Raw genomic sequence first — 21,246 nt, 5'->3', positions numbered from 1 at the left:
GATTTATTTTTATGTTTTAAGTAAAAATTGGATTATATCACGTCCCCTCTTTTCCTCCACCTCTCTCATGACCCCTCACCCAGGCTGACAGCTTCGTTTTCTTTACTAATGTTACATATGTGTGTATGTGTGTGTGCACACGTGCAAATCTACAAGTACAACCTGCCGAGTCAATTTGTGTTGTTTGTGTGTACATGGTTTCAGGGCTGTACTGTATATTCAGTTAGAAGGATCATCCCCAGAAGGCCTAATCCTCCTTAGGTGCCGATTGTTCTCTATCTAGGGGTAGGACCCTGCAGAGTTTGGCCCCTTCCAGGTCATCGTGTCTGTTGATGTCGCCATTGTTTCGGTCTTGTTCATGCATCCATTTCTAGGAGAGACTGTTTCAGAGCAGACCCTGGTCCTCTGGCTCTTATGGTCATCCTGCCCCCTCTTCCATGAGATTCCCTGAGCCTTAGAGGCTGGAGCTGTGGTGTAGATTCATTCACTGTGATTGGGCTCTCCACAATCTGTTGATCTCTGCATTGCATCCATTGCCATGTGATCCCCAGTACCCACAGAACAGCCAACAAGCATGGTGGCTCCCTTGTAATTGTAGCGCAGCCAGATAGAGACGGGCAGATCCCTAGGGCTCACTGCCCGTCAGCTTAGTCCCCTTGACATATCCCAAGCCAGGGTGAGACATTATCTCAAAAGTAAAATGAAATTTAAAAAGTAAATAAATGTAAGTGGGTAACTCCTGAGGGACGGCACCCAAGACTGTCCTCAGGGCTCAGTACACACGTGACTGCCTACACATGCACTGAAAACACACGGACGCACACCCACGCAAACACACCGTCTTGTCTGTTCTGAGAATTGATCATTAACCCACCATGTCTAAACTTCACAGCTTTCACGGCTCAGGTGTCATCCCGGTCGTCGTTTGTTTAAATGTGCCAGTAACTCAGGCCTGCCTTCCAGTCATGCTCTACCTCAGCAAGACACAGAAGACAGAGCAGTCCTCCTAGAACCCCAGTCAAAGGACATGACTCTGCAAAGAACCCTTGAGTGGCTTCCCCAAAATAAAAGCCAAAGTCTTTAATTGGCCATCAAAGATGTCCTCATGGGTCCCCAGTAACATCTCTCCCTTGGCTTGTTCTGTTTAAACAAAAAGGAAGGCTTTCACTTTAACAGATGACTAATTCTGATGGGACCCCAATAACATCCCTCCCTTGGCTAATTCCCTCACCTCCTATAATGTCTTCTTCCCAGTGAGACCTTTTATGATGTTAGTAACATTGATTTTCCGGGCAAATAACAATTTGTCTTCGTTGCATTTTCTCTCCTGTATGGCTCATTACCACCTTCCAACACAACCTAATTTTCTTGTTTCTCTGTACTTTTCTGTGTTCTTTTACTGTAATCCCAACTCAGTGAAGGCAGTGGCTTTCTTTTTTTCCAACTCCAGGACTGGTAACAGTTTCTGGTACATGGTGGCCACTCCACAGATTCTTTCCGGGTGTCCTCCTAAAGAAGTGAGCTTTTCCTGAGTGCCGTGGAGAACTTCTGCGTACTTTATAGAGATTCCTACAGAAGCAACACGGAGAGGGTCACCAGTGGGGGAGCTCCTACAAAGGGCTGAGAAGCACTCTGCTTGGAGCTGAGCTTAGTTTGGGAAAACAACATGTGCCTGCTTGCTTAAGCTTGCTGCCACCTGTCGCTTCAGCATGGAAGTCACCACTGGAGTGGCGTGCAAATCCCCGCTCGCTGTTGCCCAGATACGCCAGCTTTGGCTTAGTCACAGCCTTCAAGACTTGCACTGAAACAATTCAGCAGCGTTGATTACAAGGTGGAGTGAAGCAGGGTTGGAGGGTGAGATTGGGAACAGCCAGAGACCACTGCGTCCACCCACACATTTAAGTGCACTATATGTGTGTGTGTGTGTGTGTGTGTGTGTCTGTGTGTGTACATATATATATATATATATATATATATATATATATATATATATATATATGCTACATATACTGTTCTTAGGATCTCTAGGACAGATAGCTTTCCTGGGGGGCATTTTTCTGCCCACTGATTGTTAGGCCTATTTGGATTAACTTTTATGGGAGACTTTACCAGAAAAACTCTGGCTAGATAGCAGTCTTAAATCCTGGCAGCTCAGGATTTAAGTACTCTTAAATGCTAGCAGCTCAGCTTATCGTATCTCAGTGGAAGACCGGGGGTATACTCTGACCTCACTCTTTAAGCTGGGGATGAGAGTCTGCAGTTTCAGGTCAGGTTAACAAGCTGCTGGTTACTGGTGACGAGGGGGATGGTACACTCCCCGTCGCTTTCGATATAGCTAATTTTTACATGGCTACCTAATCATCTTAAAGCACTCGTAATGAAACAAGACTGTTGTGAAGGTTGGCTTAGTCCAAGTGTTGAGGTCTTCCTGGGGGGGCCTTCTAGTAGAAGAGAAATGTGAGTACGAGCATCATCTTGATGTCCTGCCACAAGGCAGACCAGGCATTGATATTCCAAGTTCACAAAGAATGACAGAAGTTAAATACCAAGGAAATAAAACTTACAGTCAACAAATGAACTAAGTGGTTTTCAAAAGAGAGAAGAAGAGGCCGGGCGGTGGTGGCGCACGCCTTTAATCCCAGCACTCGGGAGGCAGAGGCAGGCGGATCTCTGTGAGTTCGAGACCAGCCTGGTCTACAAGAGCTAGTTCCAGGACAGGCTCCAAAGCCACAGAGAAACCCTGTCTCGAAAAACAAAAAAAAAAAAAAGAGAGAGAGAGAGAGAAGAAGAAAGACAAATAAATGGCCAATAACTAATTTTAAAAGTGTTCGCTATCTCAAGCAATCAGAGAAGTACAAATCAAAACAACTTTCTCTTCACCGTCAGAATGGCCGTCATCAATGAATCTGAAAACACGGGATGGAGAGAGGGATCCTTACTCACTGTTGGTGGTGAATTAATACAGTCATTGTGGAAATAAGTTTGAAGAAGTCCCAAAACATGTAAGCTATAACTCCGCCGAACTCCGCTATTTTACTACTAGGCTTATTTATGCCCAGGGGACTCCACACCCTACCGTAGAGATATTTGCACCCTACATGTTTGCTCTTACAAAAAGAATCAACCTAGTTGTCCGCAAAATGAATAGATAACTAAAATTATATGTGTGTGTTTGTATGAATACTAGTCAGCTCTAAAGAAATATGAAATCACAAAATTTGCAAGAAAATGGATGGACTTAGAAATGTCACAGAATCTCAGAAAGAAAAAGAAACCATGTTCTCCTAAATGCGTAGATTCTAGCCATTAATAAATGCATATATTAAGCAGATGCACACATGGGCACAGCATAGCATGGAGAAAAGAGAACAGGAAAGCTAAACATGAAGGGATGAGGAAGGACTGAATGGGCAGGAATGAATTACAAGAGAGGACATCAAGCTGATCGCTTTTCTAGTTTACCTCTGCTGTGGATTTTGTTTGGTTTCGGTGGTGGATAAATACATAACACATATTCAGTAGTGAAAGTTAAAATCCAGAGAGAAGCTCACAGCTCATGGTGACTCAGCTGAGTAGCAGTTTGTTGGGTTGTATGGGCTTTGGGTCTGGTTAATTTAACTGTGATTTTTTTGTGAGTTTTTTTTTAAAATAACGTTTAAAATAAATGTAATTTTGTTTTGAAAAGTAAGGTCAAACTATACAGCTCCTGGTGGGTGTCGCCGTTCTCCGAGGAGAACTAGCGCGGGACAATGGTCTCCTGTTTTGGGGACTGACTGCAGAAGAACTTGTCTGCTGAGCAGGTTGGAGATAAATCACACTCTTAGAAAAGCAAAAACCCCTTTGTACTTTCTAGCTATTTCTGTCTGGAGTGAAGTAGAAATTCCATGTTTCCCTTTTTCTTTTGATGGCTGTCTATAACCTGAAATGGAAGTTTATGCTTCCCTGGAAGCCTTCCAGCTTGAAGTTCCTTTTCTCAAATAAAGGGCATGCGTTTACGGCTTTCTCTATATGATTATGCTAAGCATTTTCAGGAAAAACTGTGGTGTATATTGATACTGAGACAGATATGGTTTATATTTCAGTATTGCAGTTAAATATCTTCATACTCTCTATTAATCTAACTGTTACTAATTTTCTGGCAAAAAAAAAAATCCCCACTCTGAAAGAGTGTTGCCTTACACTAACTAGCATTCTTCTAGTGGGAGGGAGAGAGCGCTAAGTTGACAAAGAGCCTGCTGCAGAAGAGAAAACGAGTTCAAATCCTCCCCGCGGCACCCCACTGCAATCCCAGCTGGGGCATGCGCAGTCCTAGAGTTCACTGGCCAGCCACTCTGGCTAACCCCCAGTTCTAAATGAGTGACAGATCCTGTCTCAAAACTTAAGGTGGTCAGAGACTGAGGAAGACACCCTATGTCAGAGTCTGGCCTCCACCACTTGCACACACAGGCACCTGCACACCTGCACACATGTGTGAACACACACACATACACTTGCTTCTGCCCGACTAACCAGTCTACAGTCAGGGGAAATTGTGTAAAGGGTCACATATGTGAGTGGCGCAAAGCGGCTTTTGACACTCACTTTGACCTGCGAGCGCCTGTGGTCAGCCTGCTAACAAGAGGGAGTCTTCTCCAGACGCCACCCGTCACTATTTATTCTAGTGGATTTTTATCTTGGTTAACCAAACAAATTGGGTTTAAAATTTCTATCTAAGTCAGCAGTTATCAACATGTGTGGTCCAACGACGCTTTTATGGGAGTCAACTGAGACCGTCAGAAAACACAGATATATTTACACTCTGATTTATGAAGTAACAATAAAATGATTTTATGGTTAGGGGTCACCACAACATGAGGAACTGTATTAAAGGGTCACAGCACAAGCAAGGTTGGGAACCACGGCTTTAAATCATAAATAAGTCAGTAACGAGAAGCAGAAGAGGTAAAACAATAAATTTATCAAATCAGTTACATGGAAAATGGTTAACATACCACCATTTTAAAATTCACTTTCTATTCAGTCTGATTTATTTTTTCATCCTGATTTTTCCTCTACATTTTTCAGGTAGACAATAAGAGCCTTTGAGGATGTGAAGAAATTGGCACAAAGAGCTTGTGAAAACATGAATCTTTTCTTGGTGTTTTTCCTCAGAGAGATTCACTCTCTGAGAAACAACCACCTTCTTCCCAACTTTAAGTCAGGCTGAGATCAAGAAAAAAAAATAGATGATATCACAAATTAGATGACATCACAAACCCACAGCACAATGGAAGGATTTAGGAATTCCACGGGGAGACATTCTTTTTAAGTTCTGTCCACAGGATTGTGTGAGTCAGTCTTCAGATAACTTGTTGGATCAGGTTTGTGTAGTTCCCTGGTCCTCAGGTATGCGGGAGACAGGAACTGACAGAAAAAGCAAGTCTATCTAAAGCTAGCACTGTCCACTTCAAACCTCATCTCAGGGGACCTCGGGGTCCAACGAGCTTTAGTGGGAGAGGGAAAAGATGAGTTCTAGAAAGACATGGGGTCTAGAAAGACCCTACACTGGTGAGGTCTCCTTCCTTCAACGGCGAGTCTCCTTCTCTGGCCAGACCCTCACAGCTCACCCTCCTGGCTTGTAGCTGGACTCCAGACAGCGGAGAGAACTTCTCTTCCACACAAGGCCAGGGATCTCAGGAGGCAGAGAAGACAGGCAGGCAGGAGACCGCTCCAAATGAACCCCCGCCGGCATGACCAAAGGCATTGTTTCATGGGACTATGACAAACATTTTGCTTTTTAATTAAAAATGTCGTTTTCATTTGATGGTTAGATACCTTACAGAGCCCGTTTGATTGTGTCAGGACCTAATTTCTAAGATACAGGGGCTTTCAGGAAATGCTGGCTGACGATGCAGGTGAGACCGCTGGGGACAGGTGATAGAGGTGGCTGTGCCATATGCTGTCATCTGCTGTCTTGAGGTACAACGCTGTGGCATACTACTGCTGTAGAGATGAAAGCAAACTGACCAGAATCAGCAAGCAAAAACCATTCTCTGCCTTCCTTTCCTAACTTTGTAGACATCCAGCTGCCAGGAATGGCAGATATTAATCTTTAGAGACAATTTTAGGCCTTTTTCACCCCATAGCTAGACACGTACATAGAAACTTGCAAGGAAAACAATGATTACTGTCCATTCCGCCCAATATTTTCACCTTGCCACACTTTGCGATCCCTAGAAGTTCAGCTTTCCTATAATCTTAGCATTCTGTCAGGTCTGTCCCACGTCTTTCTGACCCCACGCAGAGCTAGGGAGTGCCTGCATCTGTGAGCAATGCTCTTGGTAATTAGCTTGTTTCTTTTCTTTTTTTCTCTGCTAGTTTAATATACAGATTCTAGCCAGCTGATGTAATAGTATGGGTAGACAAACAAGAGCTTTGTTCCTCCCCTCTAAAGACGAGAAGCAGATTTGTCTTTCTGATGAGATCGTGTCTTTTGCTTCAAGAGAAATGAAGATGGACATATTCACACAGTGAATATGTCCGCCACCGCCCCAGTGACGTCCAGAGACGGCTGCACGTCAGTCTCCTGCCTCTCCTGCTCCTTTGTCTTGATTTTTCAACAAGTAGTCCTGACAGCACTGGCTTCTCAGCCATGTGGATTACAGGCAACCCACAGGATTGGGAGAGAGAAGCTCCCCAAGGTCTCTGCTCTCACCTGGGCCAGCCTGGCCCCAGTGCTCTGCCCGTCAAGGGACTTACTGTGTTCGCAGGAAGCTGCAAAGCAGCTCCCACACCTGTTTCAAAGCATTTCCCCCGCATCCCAGCTTCAGTGGGTACTTGCTTACCCACTAGGGTCTGTGTTTCTACCAACTATTTCCCCACTGAGTTTCAAGCTCTCAGCAGCGGACGCTCACTGCTATCCCACTCAATAAACTGCATCTCACATTTAGCTCTGAGACTTAACATTACTTCAGTTTCATGTCCAAATTTAGTGTCAAGTTCGATGCTCCTCGGGGGTAACAGAAGCCTTGCTTTGAATTGTTTACGCCTAGGATTTTCCATTAGATACTCTCAGTGCAGAGTTAACTGTGGGTAACTGAAACAACAGAAAGTGAAACCGCCATACCTAACTACCACACCCATTAGCTGCACTCCCCAAACCAGTTAGGGGGTGTTGAAGACTGAAAGTAATAAAACCTCAATATAGTGGCTTAAACAAACCTTATCGGCGTCACGTAAGGAATCTGACCATGTGGATTTGCTGTGTTGGCCCCGTGGCTCCACACCACGACTCGCATCTGTGATTCTCGGCCTTTTGTACATACACACATAAACTATGTGCAAATCGTGTGACCTCCTGATCACAAAATGAATGCTGCTACTCAAGATGTCAAGCTTAGATTCTAGGTACAAAACAGGAGGGCTAGTGATTCTATTTACATATTGTAAGCCAGAGACTAATGTCCCATGACTATCTCTTGTTGGCAGGCAGCTATTAGACAAGGTTTGGGCAAATCAAATGTGGTATGTGCTCTAACAAATCACACTGGTGAAGGTCCGTGAACATTTCGTTTAGTGTAAAGTAATTTCAGGATCTGGAAATGAACTTGGGAGTGGCAGTAAACACGAGAATATAAACACAGCCTGGTTGGAATTCATTGTGTTGCCTGCTGGTGGTATGCCCCCAGGACCATAGGCCATGGGCTTGGGTCTCTGCTGCCCTGGGGTTTGCTTTCAGACTTCCTGGGTTCCTGTCCAGAAAAAGTCCAATCGGTTTGAAGTAAGTTGCAACAGAGATGCAGGAAGCCGTGGTTAGTTTGGTTTCCTGTTACCCCACAAACAGCCTACAGGTCTGCTACCGTAGCTTCTTCACACTGTCCAGCGTGGGGATGAGCGTTTCCCTCCTGGCTCCCATGAGTCAGTGGCTCTGCTGTGTTAGCTTTGGTAGCTCAGGCAGTGGCCTACAGAAAGGGCTTTGTCTTCCTGTAAAGAGCTGTCCCCTCTTGCTCTGGCTCCTTTTTTCTGCCTCTCTCCCTCTGGATCCCCCATCCCCACCTCTACATCTCTGTTCTCACTGGCAGAGATGCTGAAGCAACTGTAGCTCAGGGAGGAAGGATCAGAGCAGAGGGCTTCAGCTTAGCCTTCTGTCCTGATTGGTTCTCACAGCACCTAGGATACCATCACAGGATAGGGCAAGCCAAAAGACCTGCTTGCCATGCTGCTGCGATTCCTAGGCTAGCCTCATCTAAGCAGAGTAAGGATTAAGACTCTTACAATGTCAGAGTTGCCCGGGATCTCTGCAATCCCAGAGGCAGCCAAGAGGAAGCAGTTTCTCTTTTTAACCTTTTATTTTTTCATCCTCCTTTGCCTTGTTGGAACAGAACACCAGCCGGCACAGGAACAGACTTCCCAAGCTGGCTTCTAGCGTGCTGCCACGAAACCTCTTTCAGCCTCCAGAGGATCCAAGAACAGAAATGGGAATTTACTGGATATCTCCAAACCAGCTAGTTGTGTTCCAGAATGGATCTTGAGAGGGAAAATGACCTGTGTTCTTGGGGTTTTGCTTTGTTTTGTTTTAAATGAAATGTGATTTGTAAATAGAAATCAACAACCCAGGCCTCAGGAAATCCGCATGCACCCTCGGAGCTCACCACTTAGTGTAGCAAGGACCAAGCTGCAGGAAGCACTCAGGTCTGGGGGAGATGTGGGGAACAGAATCCAGACATCCCAGAAGCTGGGAAACATCTCAGGTTTTGGCCAGGGTACTGAATACAAAACAGACATGGATTTCTTGGAAGGACTGATTTCTTTCAAAGTAGGAAAAGGAGGAGGAGGAGGAGAAGGAGGAGGAGGAAGAGGAGGAGGAGGAGGAGAAGGAGGAGGAGGAGGAGAAGGAGGAAAACGAAGAGGAAGGGGAGGAGGAAGAGGAAGAAGAGAAAGAGGAGGAGGAGGAGAAGGAACAAAATCTATTCTTTCTGAGGATCTCATTCAATGTATTTTGGTCATATTCAGCCCCCCCTTTCTCTAACTTCTCCCAGACATGTGCCATCTTCCTGCTTCCCTTACTCTGTCTCCTCCTCCCTCTATAACCAAGTGCAGTCGAGCTGCCCATATGCTCCTGGATGCAGGGCCGTCCACTGGAGTGATCGACCAGACATCACTTCATTAAGAAAAACTGACCTTCATCCCCACAGATCAACCCATCAACTAACTGTCCATAGCTCCTCAGTTGGGGGTGGGACCTGTGACCGTCTTTCCACTCCATGCTAGAATGTTGGCCGGCTTGCTCTTGTGACGTCCCAGAAGGACTGAATTCATACAAGGCCTTTTTCTCCAGTGCCGGGCTTATCCAGCCCCGTGTTTTCCAGGCTCTTCAATAGCTAGAGGCCCAGCCTCCTCGGTACTGTCTATTATTAGGAAGATGTGGTATGTCCTTGCTTCTAAGACAGTTCTGATGCCCCTGAATAGGTGATCTGCTGCCCAGGAGTGAAACTTAGGACACCACAGCAGGCAGAGAGGGGAACTTTCGAGCCGTTTGGCCAAGATCACAGTTGTATCCAGGAAGAGAGCAGAGCTTTATCATTAGAGAGAACTTCACATTCATTGTAAAACAAGGGATAGTGCCAAGAAGATGACGTCACCTGCAGTAGCTCCTGACTGGCTCCTTCCAGTTAGCACCCACCTCCCACATGTGTATTCACAGCCTTTGCACAACTAGGAAGATAACAATCTAGCATTTTAGCCCAACATAACCTTTTCATATCATACTGTGAGAGGACATGATTTTACCACTGCCTTTTCCCACCCATCATTATCAAAAGGAGTCATTTTTCTTCAGTGTTTTGCTGCTGCCTGATCCTCTTTATCTGTGTTCAGTGCTACCCTACAGTTGTCTCATGTCATCTGAGGCTACATCAGTGAAGCCCTGAGCTTCAGCCTGCTTTAATTGCTGCCTATATTTACGAGGCCGGAGGTTAGGGATGAGTATTGACAAGCTCCAATGTGGTCCTGATACATTTTATCCAGCTGAAGTCTTTGGTTGTCCAGAGGAGGTTCCGCTGGTCTATTGACTTCTCCTTTGGTCTCTGCTGTGATGCTTAGTTGGTGGGGGGAGGGCAGTGTGACCCTGTGACTCCCCTCTCTATGTTAACTTCTTATCTCCTCGAATCACAGTGAACAGGGTTAACTATGGCCTTAGGACTGTGTCCCCTCCTTTTCGATTCCATAGCTTAGAGTAGTGCTGGCACCTCAAGGGCCGCCTCTTTCAGGTGTGCCAGTGAAGTGGAATGATTCTGTCTTCAAAGAGGAAAGCAGATGGCATCAACATGTGCTTAGTCACCCTCTTTGTCCCAGTGCAACAGAACCAAAGTAGTCATGAGCCCAAATAAATGTCCCTTCCTCGAAGCTGTTCATTTCAGGCACTTTGTCATGAAGATGGGAAATTGACCAACACAGCAAGTATCTGTGGTTGCTTTCTTCGTTTCTTTTTTTTTCAGGACAGGGTTTCTCTGTCCTGGAACTAGCTCTTGTACACCAGGCTGGCCTTGCACTCATTGAGATCTGCCTGCCTCTGCCTCCCGAGTGCTGGGATTAAAGGCGTGTGCCACCACCGCCTGGCGGTTTCTTTTTTTAATTCCCCACATATGCATGGGTGGCCATTTACACCCACACATGCACACACACAGAGAAATGGCAATCTTATAGAAAAGCATATGCGGAGCCGAGGGCTTTCAGGCAGAGTGTCTCATGAAGACTAACAATTACAATTATCCATCAGAGCCTCATTCCTGCCCCTCTCCGAATGCTAGCGCTGTTCCATTCAAATTCGCCAAGAGAGTCTGGTCATCTTTGCCCTGTTGAAGACAAAGGGAGCTCAGAACAGAACTCTTGAGCAGGGCCAATCTACCTATGGCAGTCTTTGAGCTTGGTGGCTCTCCTGTTATGATTAACCTTACCAAAGGTGGTAGATATGGGCTAGTGGACATGGTAGGCCAGATCTCTGAGACAGTCCCAAAACTCTGAGGTTTTCCCAAAGGACTCAACATCACCAGCAGGCCCCAGCCTTGTGTGGCTTCCCCCTACAAGAGACTTCCTGTCGGCAACCATACACAGTCTTGAAGGATGGGGTTTACTGAGGAGGAAGGAGGGACAGGCAGAGGTCACAGTCTGAATAGCAGACAGATGCACAAAACCACAATGGCTCAGAGTCAGAGTTCCAGGGTCGGGGCTTGCAGCATCCTACCTAGTTAGGACCATATCAAAAGAGCCTCATAGACAGTGAGGGAGGAGGGAATAGAAATGGAGATCAAACAGAAAGCTGGTTTTAAACGTAATAGTAACTACCAATGTTATAGTGAGTTTAAAGTGGCCACGGCCCTCACATGGGCAGTCAATGGGTAGCAAGTGCCCCAGTAACTGAGGGTTAAGAACACAGAGCACAGGTCATCATGGGCCTGGTATGTACACCTATAAATCCACCACTCAGAGCCCGATGCAGGAGGATTGGTAGTTCAAGGCCAGCCTGCGCAAAACTGTACGTCAAAAAAAATCAAACAAAACAAGGGTTGGGGGAACAGGTTTAGAGGAGATAGGGTACGGACATTATAGTTACATCAAGGACACACATTTGCATATATACATTAAAGTTCTAGTGTCATTTTTTTCAAAGGAAGATTTTTGTTCTTATTTATTGAAGTAGAATTGACAAATGAAAATTGCATTTATGCTGTGTAGCGTCTTGCTGGATGCAAGCATACATGGAATGGCCACCAGCATGAAGCTGTCTGTCGTAGAAGGGTGTCACAGAGGCTCTTGCTGACACAGTTAAGAGAGAGGACATGTTTGGCAGTCATCTGTGGGGGATGGCTGCTGTTTACGGAGTGACCACAGACATCTTCCTAATGAACGCAGACTGTTCCTCGGTAACCATGCAGCTGGTTGGTTGTTGGATCAGACAGGTTCGGAGCTAAAGATTCTAGAAAGTGCCTGGGCAGCATCCATGAGCGCGGAGGGGGGGGGGAGGGAGGGTTACCAGACCCAATAACCAGAAGCACAGGTCGCACCTGAACCTCTGGTGGGCACACTGCCAACCTGAGCCTCAGCCCCGGTTAGTAAACAGTTTTATTTTGTATGTCTACGTTGATGTACAAACAGATGTTCCCAAAAGCTGACGTTTTCTTGCTCTGGAACAGGTGGGTAGAGAGAGCAGCAGCAGTTAGAACCTTGAGTACGCTGTGACTCTGGCACCCAAGGTGGAGACAAGAGGACGGTCGTGCAAGGCAGCCTGGGCTACGTAGTGAAACCCTTTGCTCAAACACAGAACAACAAAAGGCAGAAAACAATGAGCACGGTCCTTGAGCCTGCTGCTGCGAGATTCCAAAAGTACTGCTCGGGGGTTCCTAGGACGCCTCCCTCCCTCAGTAAAGGCGAGCCAAAAGGGTCGAAGCAGGCTTTCTCCCGCGTCCCATGCACGAAGAGGCTGCAGAGATTCTCCCCCACCCACTGCTGTGGCATTTGGGGCCACTTGGAGGGAGCCAGGCTCCATCAGATGATTGTGTACGTCAGTCGGCTTCACAGCTCACCAGTTTCCTTAGAGGGGCTCTGAATTGTTCTGGAAACAAGATAACTGTGGTTCTAGCAATTTTCCTGAGTGATCTTTAGGGCTGTCCTGTGGTTAATTTGATCTGCAGAGCTACTACGCTGTGGGTAATTTTGAAACACGGGGCGTACTTATCTATCTACCCTAGGTGACAGCATTCAAGTGCCAAATCGAGAGACAGTACCAGGTTTGGCTTGAGGACTTAGAAAGACAGGATCGCTTGCTCTCTCCTCAACCGAATTAATGTCCATATAAAGAGACAAAATTGTGATATAGCTTTAACATTAATGATGATTACCTTCTAAATATTATAATCTGGGGAGAGTTTTTTTTATTTTCCTTTATATCGCTGTATTTATTTTAATTTAAATCCTGGCATAAGTCATACTTTTAAACAAGTATAGCCTTTTTAAAAGCAACAGCAAAACTATTTTCGTTTGGAAGAACAGTTCCGGCCTTCTCTTTCATGACTGTGGCTTGTCTTTATATGTGAGCTGCTGCGGCTGCTTTCTGTTCTTCCCTTACAAGAGAAAGATTGAAAGAAGACAGAACAGAGTGTTCAAAGAGATCAGTCAGTAAAAATGCAAATAATCCGAACAGAAAGCCATCGAAAGTGGCGTGGCAGCCGCTGGGCTGACGACTGGTGCTCCTTACGAAGCCCTGAAGAGTCTCCAGAACTTGAGGGGTGACGGCATATGAACTTGGAGTCTGAGACAGCCTGAGCTGTGGTTGTAGGACCCTGTCTCACAAACCAAAATAAGCAATACAGCAGAACAATCAAGGCTGGGATGTTGCTCAGTGGAGTAGCGCGTGCCTAGCTTACATCAGGCCGTAGGTTCAAGGCTCGGAACTATTTTTAAAATGGATAGGCAAGTGTTTGGATTAAATCACAAGCTATCAACACAAGCAATAAGACTATGTAAGCTTGGGGCTTATGAAAACTCTTTTCAAGATTCACTGTGTATGCAGACATCCTCAGAAGTTTATGTTCCAGCCTTTTCGGATGGCAGGAACCTCGAGGGTGAGTCTTAGGCTGAGGACACTTTCACCCAATAATGTGCACCTAGTTTGCTGGTTAATTTTTCTGCCTGCAACCCTGCATCTTACGGAGCTTCCGTAAGATGTAAGGATCCCTGTGAAATAGTTCTGAAAGATTTGTATCTGTAGGGAACAAATGGAATACAGAAGGCCTTGCAGGGTTCCCGAGAGCGTCATTCAGTATTCTGTATTTAGGGCTTTGTGTAGCCCAGTCCAGAGGCGCTGTGGGAATAGGACATAGGTGTGATTTCTCTCTGTGCCTCCCTGCCCCCCCCCATGCTTTATGGAGGCCTGGTAGAGGAGGTGAGGAGGGAGGGGGGCAGCCGGGTGGGGGAGGGGGAGCACCTGTGTGAAGGAGGTGGGGGAGGGTTTGGGTACCTGGTGGAGGAGGTAGGGGGAGGGGAGTGGACACCTGGATGGAGGAGGTGGGATGGGGAGGGAGGTGGACATCCGGGGGGAGGGGGAGCACCTGTGTGAAAGAGGTGGGGGAGGGTTTGGGTACCTGGTGGAGGAAGGGAGGGGAGACCTGGTAGAGGAGGTAGGGTGGGGAGGGGGAGAGCACCTGAGTGGAGGAGGTGGGGGGAGGGTTTGGGCACCTGGTGGAGGAGGTGGGGAGGGGGTGGGCACCTGGTAGAGGAGGTGGGGAGGGGGCTAGACGTCCACTTAGCACTTCCTGTCCTTGTCTCTTCTCTGGCTCAGTGTGCTGGATCCTGATGTGTGGACATTAAATGCCTATTGCTTTCACTGAAGCTGCTGGCAGCAGAAAACAGAAAATTCCGAGGAAGCCAATCATATGAGCAGAGAGAATCCTTAGATAATAATAAGATTATCCTCTATAAGCTAATGTTCTAATGGGGGTGTGTGTTCATAGTTAAACTGCAATTCCCCACAAATTACATAACTCTGACTCTTAGAAGTACAGCTGAATGTGACTCTTCTCCCAGTCCTGATATCTTCAGGGAACTAGATCCATGTGGTGCCTGGGTTCCTTAGGGGCCTGGACTCAGAGTCAGGGTGTCGGAGTTGACCGCCGTCATTGTCTGGGTTTAGTCACCTGCTCTTGCTGGGGTCTTCCAGTTCTTTGGTCTGAGCCATCTTCAACTCTGCTGTCTCCCGGCACGCCTAGATTCTCACCCACCTGCTCTAAATCATCTCTTCACAGAGATAGCTTTCCAGCCAGGCCATTAGGCCACACCCACTTTCCCTGCTTCTTGGTCTCCACAGGTGAAAAATGAGTCCGAGGGTGTCCCCTGGAGCCGGGAAGACGGGCCGCCGCCGTGCTCTGTGGGGGCTCAGCCGTGCTCTGCGAAGCTCGTGTTAATGAACTTGGTCTGAGCTGTTTGCAAGCCAGCTCCTCACCTGCGCAATACGAGGATCCAACTGCGTAGTCCCGCAATACGTAATGTATTAAGAAACAAACAATATTGTCGGTATGGATGCTCTTTGTAACAATTTTGAGATACACATGCTAATTTATTTCTTTTCAGATAAATTTAGCCTTAGAGTATTCGTAACTCATAGTTGTGTTTTTAGAAAGTTGAAAAAAATGGAAAATTTGAGTTGTACAACTTGTGTCGAATGGTGCTGCGTGTTCCCCCTTCAAAGTGGGGGAGCCAGAGGTGGACAAGGGCCTCGATACAATGGAAAGATGCGGATGGCCTGACGCACGGAGCAGCTCGGTACCGTGGAGAGATGAGCTTGAGATCTGGCCTTCCCACCTTCATTTAAATTAGCATCTGCTATTTTCCACGTCTTCAAGAGGGGGAAAACTGAAAGTAAAGGAGGGGAGGGCTCGCCGTGTCGTGATCATACCTTCCGCCGCTGGAATGAGAATGATCGAGCAGTTTGGTTTTTCCACGTTCAGAAGTCATTTGTAAAAAAGTTCTGTTTTCAATGGCATTAAGATCGAAAGCCATCAACAAAGGCAGGAAACTCGGCGCAGGGGACTGAGATTCCCTCCCAACTCAAAACCCTGAGACCAGCCTAGTGGTTTGCTCATATAGGGATCCCCTGCCCATACTCGAAAACCATCTTTTCCCCGTGACATATCTATTTTAGTCATGCAGAAAATTGCCTTGTGTGCATGCTTGTGGCGAGGTTTTATGATAAAATTCTCAAAGGGCTTGCTAAGTCAGGGCAGCTTGTGTCTTGCTTACAGGACAAAGCTGCCAAACTGAAAAAAAGAAAAGAAAAGAGAAGAAAAAGAAAAAAGAAAGAAAAGCAAAGTTTTCTGAGATTTCAAACCTGAAGGTTTGTTTTTGCTGTTTGTCTTTGTGGGGGGAGAGGCAGTTAGTCTGTGAAGAAAGATCTAGCAGAGATGGCCTCTTCAGAACATGCCTGCTGACTACCAACACATGACCAATATATGAGGGCCCCCCAACTCAGACAAGATTGATATTGTTCACAATGGAGGAAAACGTTTCCCTGTTATTCTGATTTTACTTTCTTTCACCCATCAGTGAGTCAAAACCTCTCTTGTGTGTCTATTTGCAGTGTTGCTTTTTTTTTAAAATCTATGAATTCCTAATTCTATCAGGAGTGTGTGCCATAGGGACTAAACACTAGGCCTTGTGTATGAGGAGCTACATCCTGGCCCTGGGCAGCCTCAGTAGTCAGTGAGAGCATTGGGATAAAGCAGGCAAGGGTCTTGCTCTTGCTCAGGAAGAAAGGAATGGCATTAAAGGGGTTGCCACGGTGACCTCGTTAGGCTAGAGCAGAGCCGCTGTTCTGGATCATATTTCTTATGCTATGAATCATATTTCAAGGCAAAGAGGACAGGCTCTCCCTTCCGGACATGCTTAGAACATGGTTTAACAGGCAACAGAGGGATCTCTCACTGAGTGATGGGTCTAATGGCCTCTTACAGGACTAAACTTACAAATGGGAGAATCATGAGTTGATCTTCAAAGTATGAAGAAGAGACCAGCTACGAAGTTCATGATATAAAAGCACAGCATGGTATGAGACTCTAAGTGTCCAGAGTAGTGTGAACCCCGGGAGCGGGGCCTACTGAAGCAGCAGGCACCCCCTGTCTTCGGGTAGAGAATTATTCGCTCGGTTCCCTCTGCTTATTGAGTCATGATTGCTCACTCTGCCAGGGTTTCGCTAATTCCCTCTTTCTTTTTTTGGCTTCTAGGTACTTTCTCTCACTTTTCATTTTCATTTTCAGGGGTTTTTCAGATATTAATTTGCCACCAAGCAATAGGGAGGGAAAGTTAGCCACTCCTTTCTCACAGTTCTTTAACACTTTGGTAAATCAAGTCACAAGATAAGTAAGACTCCTCTCTGGGAACAAAATAAATGTCTGCTAGCAGGTAGGGCTAGCATGTCTTGGCATTATAATAAATAAATATTAAGTATTAAAATGATAAAATATGAAAGTAATAAATATTAAAAATAAATAAATAAATAAAATCTTTGAATAATTATTATAAGAAATGAATAAACTTTTACTTTTCTTCTTGGGAGCTGATAGAGGCAGCTTTTAATTTTCTTTATATTTTTCTCCCTCCCTCCTTCACTACTTTTCCCTCTCTCTTTTTTATTTTGAAACAGAGTCTCACTGTGCAGCATAGGCTGACCTCAAACTGACATTGTATCCTCCTGCCTCAGCCTCCTGAGTACTAGAATTCCAGAACACCACCGTGCCCAGCTTAGAACTTTCTTTAAATGGGAGAATCATGAGTTGATCTTCAAAGTATGAAGAAGAGACCAGCTACGAAGTTCATGATATAAAAGCACAGCATGGTATGAGACTCTAAGTGTCCAGAGTAGTGTGAACCCCGGGAGCGCGGACTACTGAAGCAGCAGGCACCCCCAATTGCAGTACGGAGTTCGAGAGAATCTGGAAGTACTGGAAACCATCAAGCGAGGTGGGGGAGGGGCACGCCCAGACCCCTGTGAGGACTCATCTCCCTGGTGTGCGCCAGTCATCAGGGAGCCGTTCTCAAAGTGGGCGCCCACTCCTCGCTGTCTCACGCTAGAGCGCTTCCTGATTATAAAACTGACGTGAGGATTTTGAACGAGAGCTAATTTTGCTTACAAAGGATGCCATAAATTTATGTCAAATAAATATAATATGTATGACTTTGGGAAAATGACTTCGGCTCTCTTCAGGAGGCCGGCCCACACCCTTGGGGGCTCTCTGGACGTCTATCTACAGATCAGGAAGTGTAAGAAGCCTCTGAAAAAGGCGGAGAAGCCACTAAAGAAGAACAGTTGGGGTGCAGAGAGAAAGGCATGTTGCCCTGGATGTGGGATAATGTGCAGCCTGGAGCACGGAGATAAAGGTAACACCGCACACATGTGGAGAGAGGGGCGTGAGTACACAACTCCAAAACATTTTTGCAAGCCGTAAAAGGACAAGAGCCGGACCCTGGTAAAGCGAGAAGAAGCAATTGAGGCCATGTAGTGGCAGTTGGAGCAATAAAGGAGGGGAAGAAAGGGCCCTGGTGCCCAGGGAAGCCTAGAGCGGCCACTGGGGCTAAGGGTGGAGGAAGTCTTGTCACAGGAGCCCCGAGTGACAAGAACGTACCTGAGGGAGGGAAACAAGCAGGAAAGACAGGGGCACCCACACAGAATGCTCTGAGCACCCACACTGTCTGCTTGCTCTTGGAACCCAGGTACTTACACAAGCTTCTCTCCATCAGCGGTCTAAACCCAAGCTCGAATGATTTCCACGGTAGAACCTGCCCTGCCTACTAAGAATAGAGCCAGTGAGAAATCTCAGCTTTTTATGCTGTTTTCTAATTATTTTTATGTTTGAGATTTTTAGTTCTATTACTTCATCTCGCTGCCCTTCCTCTGCTAACATTCCTTTCCAAAAGGAGAAATTAAATTTACTAAAAATTATATTGAGACTAAAGGGGAGACCTTGAGTATTTGTCCTGTGGACATTTAGAAAAACTGCGCTAGAACCCTTAAAGGGAGGTAATGTTTGCCTTCGGAGCCAGGTGAGTGGCCTTGGACAAGACCCTCCTTCTCCGGACTTCGGCTTCAGAAACATCTGATAAAATACAGAATTTATGTCTGGTGTTGATCATGGGCTTTCTCATGTGGTTTTGAATTTGAGTTATGACCTCATCTTACATGGGATTTGGTGACACTCCTGTGTGGACCAGGACTCGCTTGGGACTCTTTGGAGAAGTTTGTATTTACTCTACTGTCCCAAATATGTTGCAGCTGAGATCTATATTAACTTCCTACTTGATAGCTCTTGAACAGAAAGGAAGTGTACCCCAAATTAGTGTGAAAGTGGGCTTGCAGCAATCCTCAGGAGCAGGGTACTCCTCAGCCTCAGCTTCTACACACTGAACTTGGTGGAGTTAGCTGCTTCGTTCGGATTTTATTTTATGCACACATATGCAGTTCAGAGTTTTTGAAAGATTACACTAACTGAAAATTTGCCAGATTAGATAGCTTTTTCTATTTAAATTGTATTTTTTTAATTAAGTTCTTGTTAATTTCACCAGGTAATTGGCAAATGTCAGCATCCTACCATCTTCAGAGAAGTAGAAACAATAGGGTTGTACATATTTATATTACTATATATTAATAAAGATTAATTCATGCATTTCCCTAAGTCCCACAATTGTACTCAGAAGTCAGAGACTCAAGAGAGCTAATTATATGTTTCCACCCGAAACCCAGAAGTCTTCAGACTGAGGATATACCAGCATCTCAGTTTGAGTCCCAAGTCCAGAAAAGGTCAATGTTCCTTCCTAATACCGGGAAGAGTTTCTTCCTATGCAGAAATTCTGTGCTTAGGTGCGGTGGTTTGAATAAAAACGGGTCCCATATGCTGGCATATTTGAATGTTTAGGGAGTAGTGTGGGAGAAATGGCCTTGAAGGAGTAGGTGTGGCCTTGTTGGAATGGGTGTGGCCTTGTTGGAGTGGGTGTGGCCTGGCTGGAGTGGGTGTGGCCTAGCTGGAGTGGGTGTGGCCTTGTTGGAGGAAGTTTGCCTCTTTCTCTCTTCTTGGGGCCTGCCAATCCTGATATAGAACTCTCAGCTACCTCTCCAGCTCCATGTCTGCCTGTGTGCTGCCGCGTTTCTTGTCATGACCATAATGGACTAAACCTCTGAACTGTAAACAAACCCCAACAAAATATTTTCATTTATAAGAGTTACTATGGTCATGGTGGCTCTTCACAGAAATAGAAACCCCTAACTAAGATATTAGGGTTTCAAACGACTGAAGAGACCCCCACCTCCTAATGCTGCCAATAATTTTAAAAGTTCACTCCCGTCCATAAATAGTCTCATAGACACACTGGAAATAATCTGACAATAAAGAACCTACCTAAACCATCTCGTTATTTCTTTCTAAAATACCTGTAGAATAGGTTGAGTCTCCGTGGATACACTGTCTGTGCTCCACAGATAGCTCTCGGAGTAGAGCATTTGCCTCACACACATAAAGCCTTGGCTCAGACGCCTGAGTGAGGGCCTTAGAGCTGACCTCACGGCTGCCTCCTTTCCGTCCGTCCGTCCTTCCCCAGCTGTCTTCATCAAGCAGAGGGTAGTGTTTTGCCACCTCTGGCCTTCCATCACAGTATCTGACATTCTCACAGGCTGCCCGGGGCAGCTCCTCTCCCACCGTCTCTCAAGCACTTCTTCTCCTCAGCAGTGATAGTTGGAAGGACATCCGTGTGGAGTCCACGTTCTCAGGACTTTGTGCCACAGGGAACCGCCATATTTGCAAATCAAAGAGATAAACTGGTAAAATATGATTTGGTTTAACCCAATAATATAAAAATGAGCTACACTTGAAACACCTTGAGAGCAGAGCCATGGTCTTATGCGTCTTAGTTCAGTCAGTGGCTGGCATGAATCTTAGCACACCGCAGGCCCTAAGGAAGTATTTGCTGAGCTAACAAACCATTTATGGATTAGAAGGTAATAAGTCAGAGCATGTAGTATTTGGTGTGGGAGGTTCTTCTCTCTATGTGTTGCTTTTATTGGTTAATGAATAAAGAAACTGCCTTGGCCTGTTGATAGGGCAAAACTTAGGTAGGCAGAAAAGACAGAACTGAAATCTGGGAAGAAGAGGGGCAAAGTCAGGGGCACGCCATGGATCCGCTGCCGGAGATAGATGTGCTGAGACTTTGCTGGTATGCCAGGTAATATATAGATTAATAGAAATGGATTAAACTAATATCTAAGAGTTATCCAATAAGAAGCTAGAACTAATGGGCTAAGCAGTGATTTAATTAATACAGTTTCTGTGTGATTATTTCAGTTCTGGGCAGCCGGGACAAACAAGCAGCCTTCCTGTTACAGTATTTTGTGATGCTTTGTTGTATTGGATTTTGTTTTTATATAAGAATTCAAATATCATTCTATTTTAGAATTACTTTCAAAGATTCAAATTAGGCCAGACATACCATCTGTAATCCAAACACAACAGGCTTTGGCAAGAAAATCATAGACTCAAAGTCAGTTTAGGTTATGGTGAGTCCCTATTTCAAAAATTAAAATATGTGCATATATAAAAAGATAAAAAAAAACTCAAGATGACAACTATTCTTAGTAGTTAAGAGATATCTCTAGCTTATCTAGGTGTTTTCATTATCCTTAATTTGAATAGAAAAACAGTAGAGATAAGTGTAATTGTTTCAAATAGTTATTTG

The sequence above is a fragment of the Arvicola amphibius genome, chromosome 11 (assembly GCF_903992535.2).
Source record: "Arvicola amphibius chromosome 11, mArvAmp1.2, whole genome shotgun sequence".
NCBI lineage: Eukaryota > Metazoa > Chordata > Mammalia > Rodentia > Cricetidae > Arvicola > Arvicola amphibius.
This window is presented reverse-complemented; position numbering follows the sequence as displayed.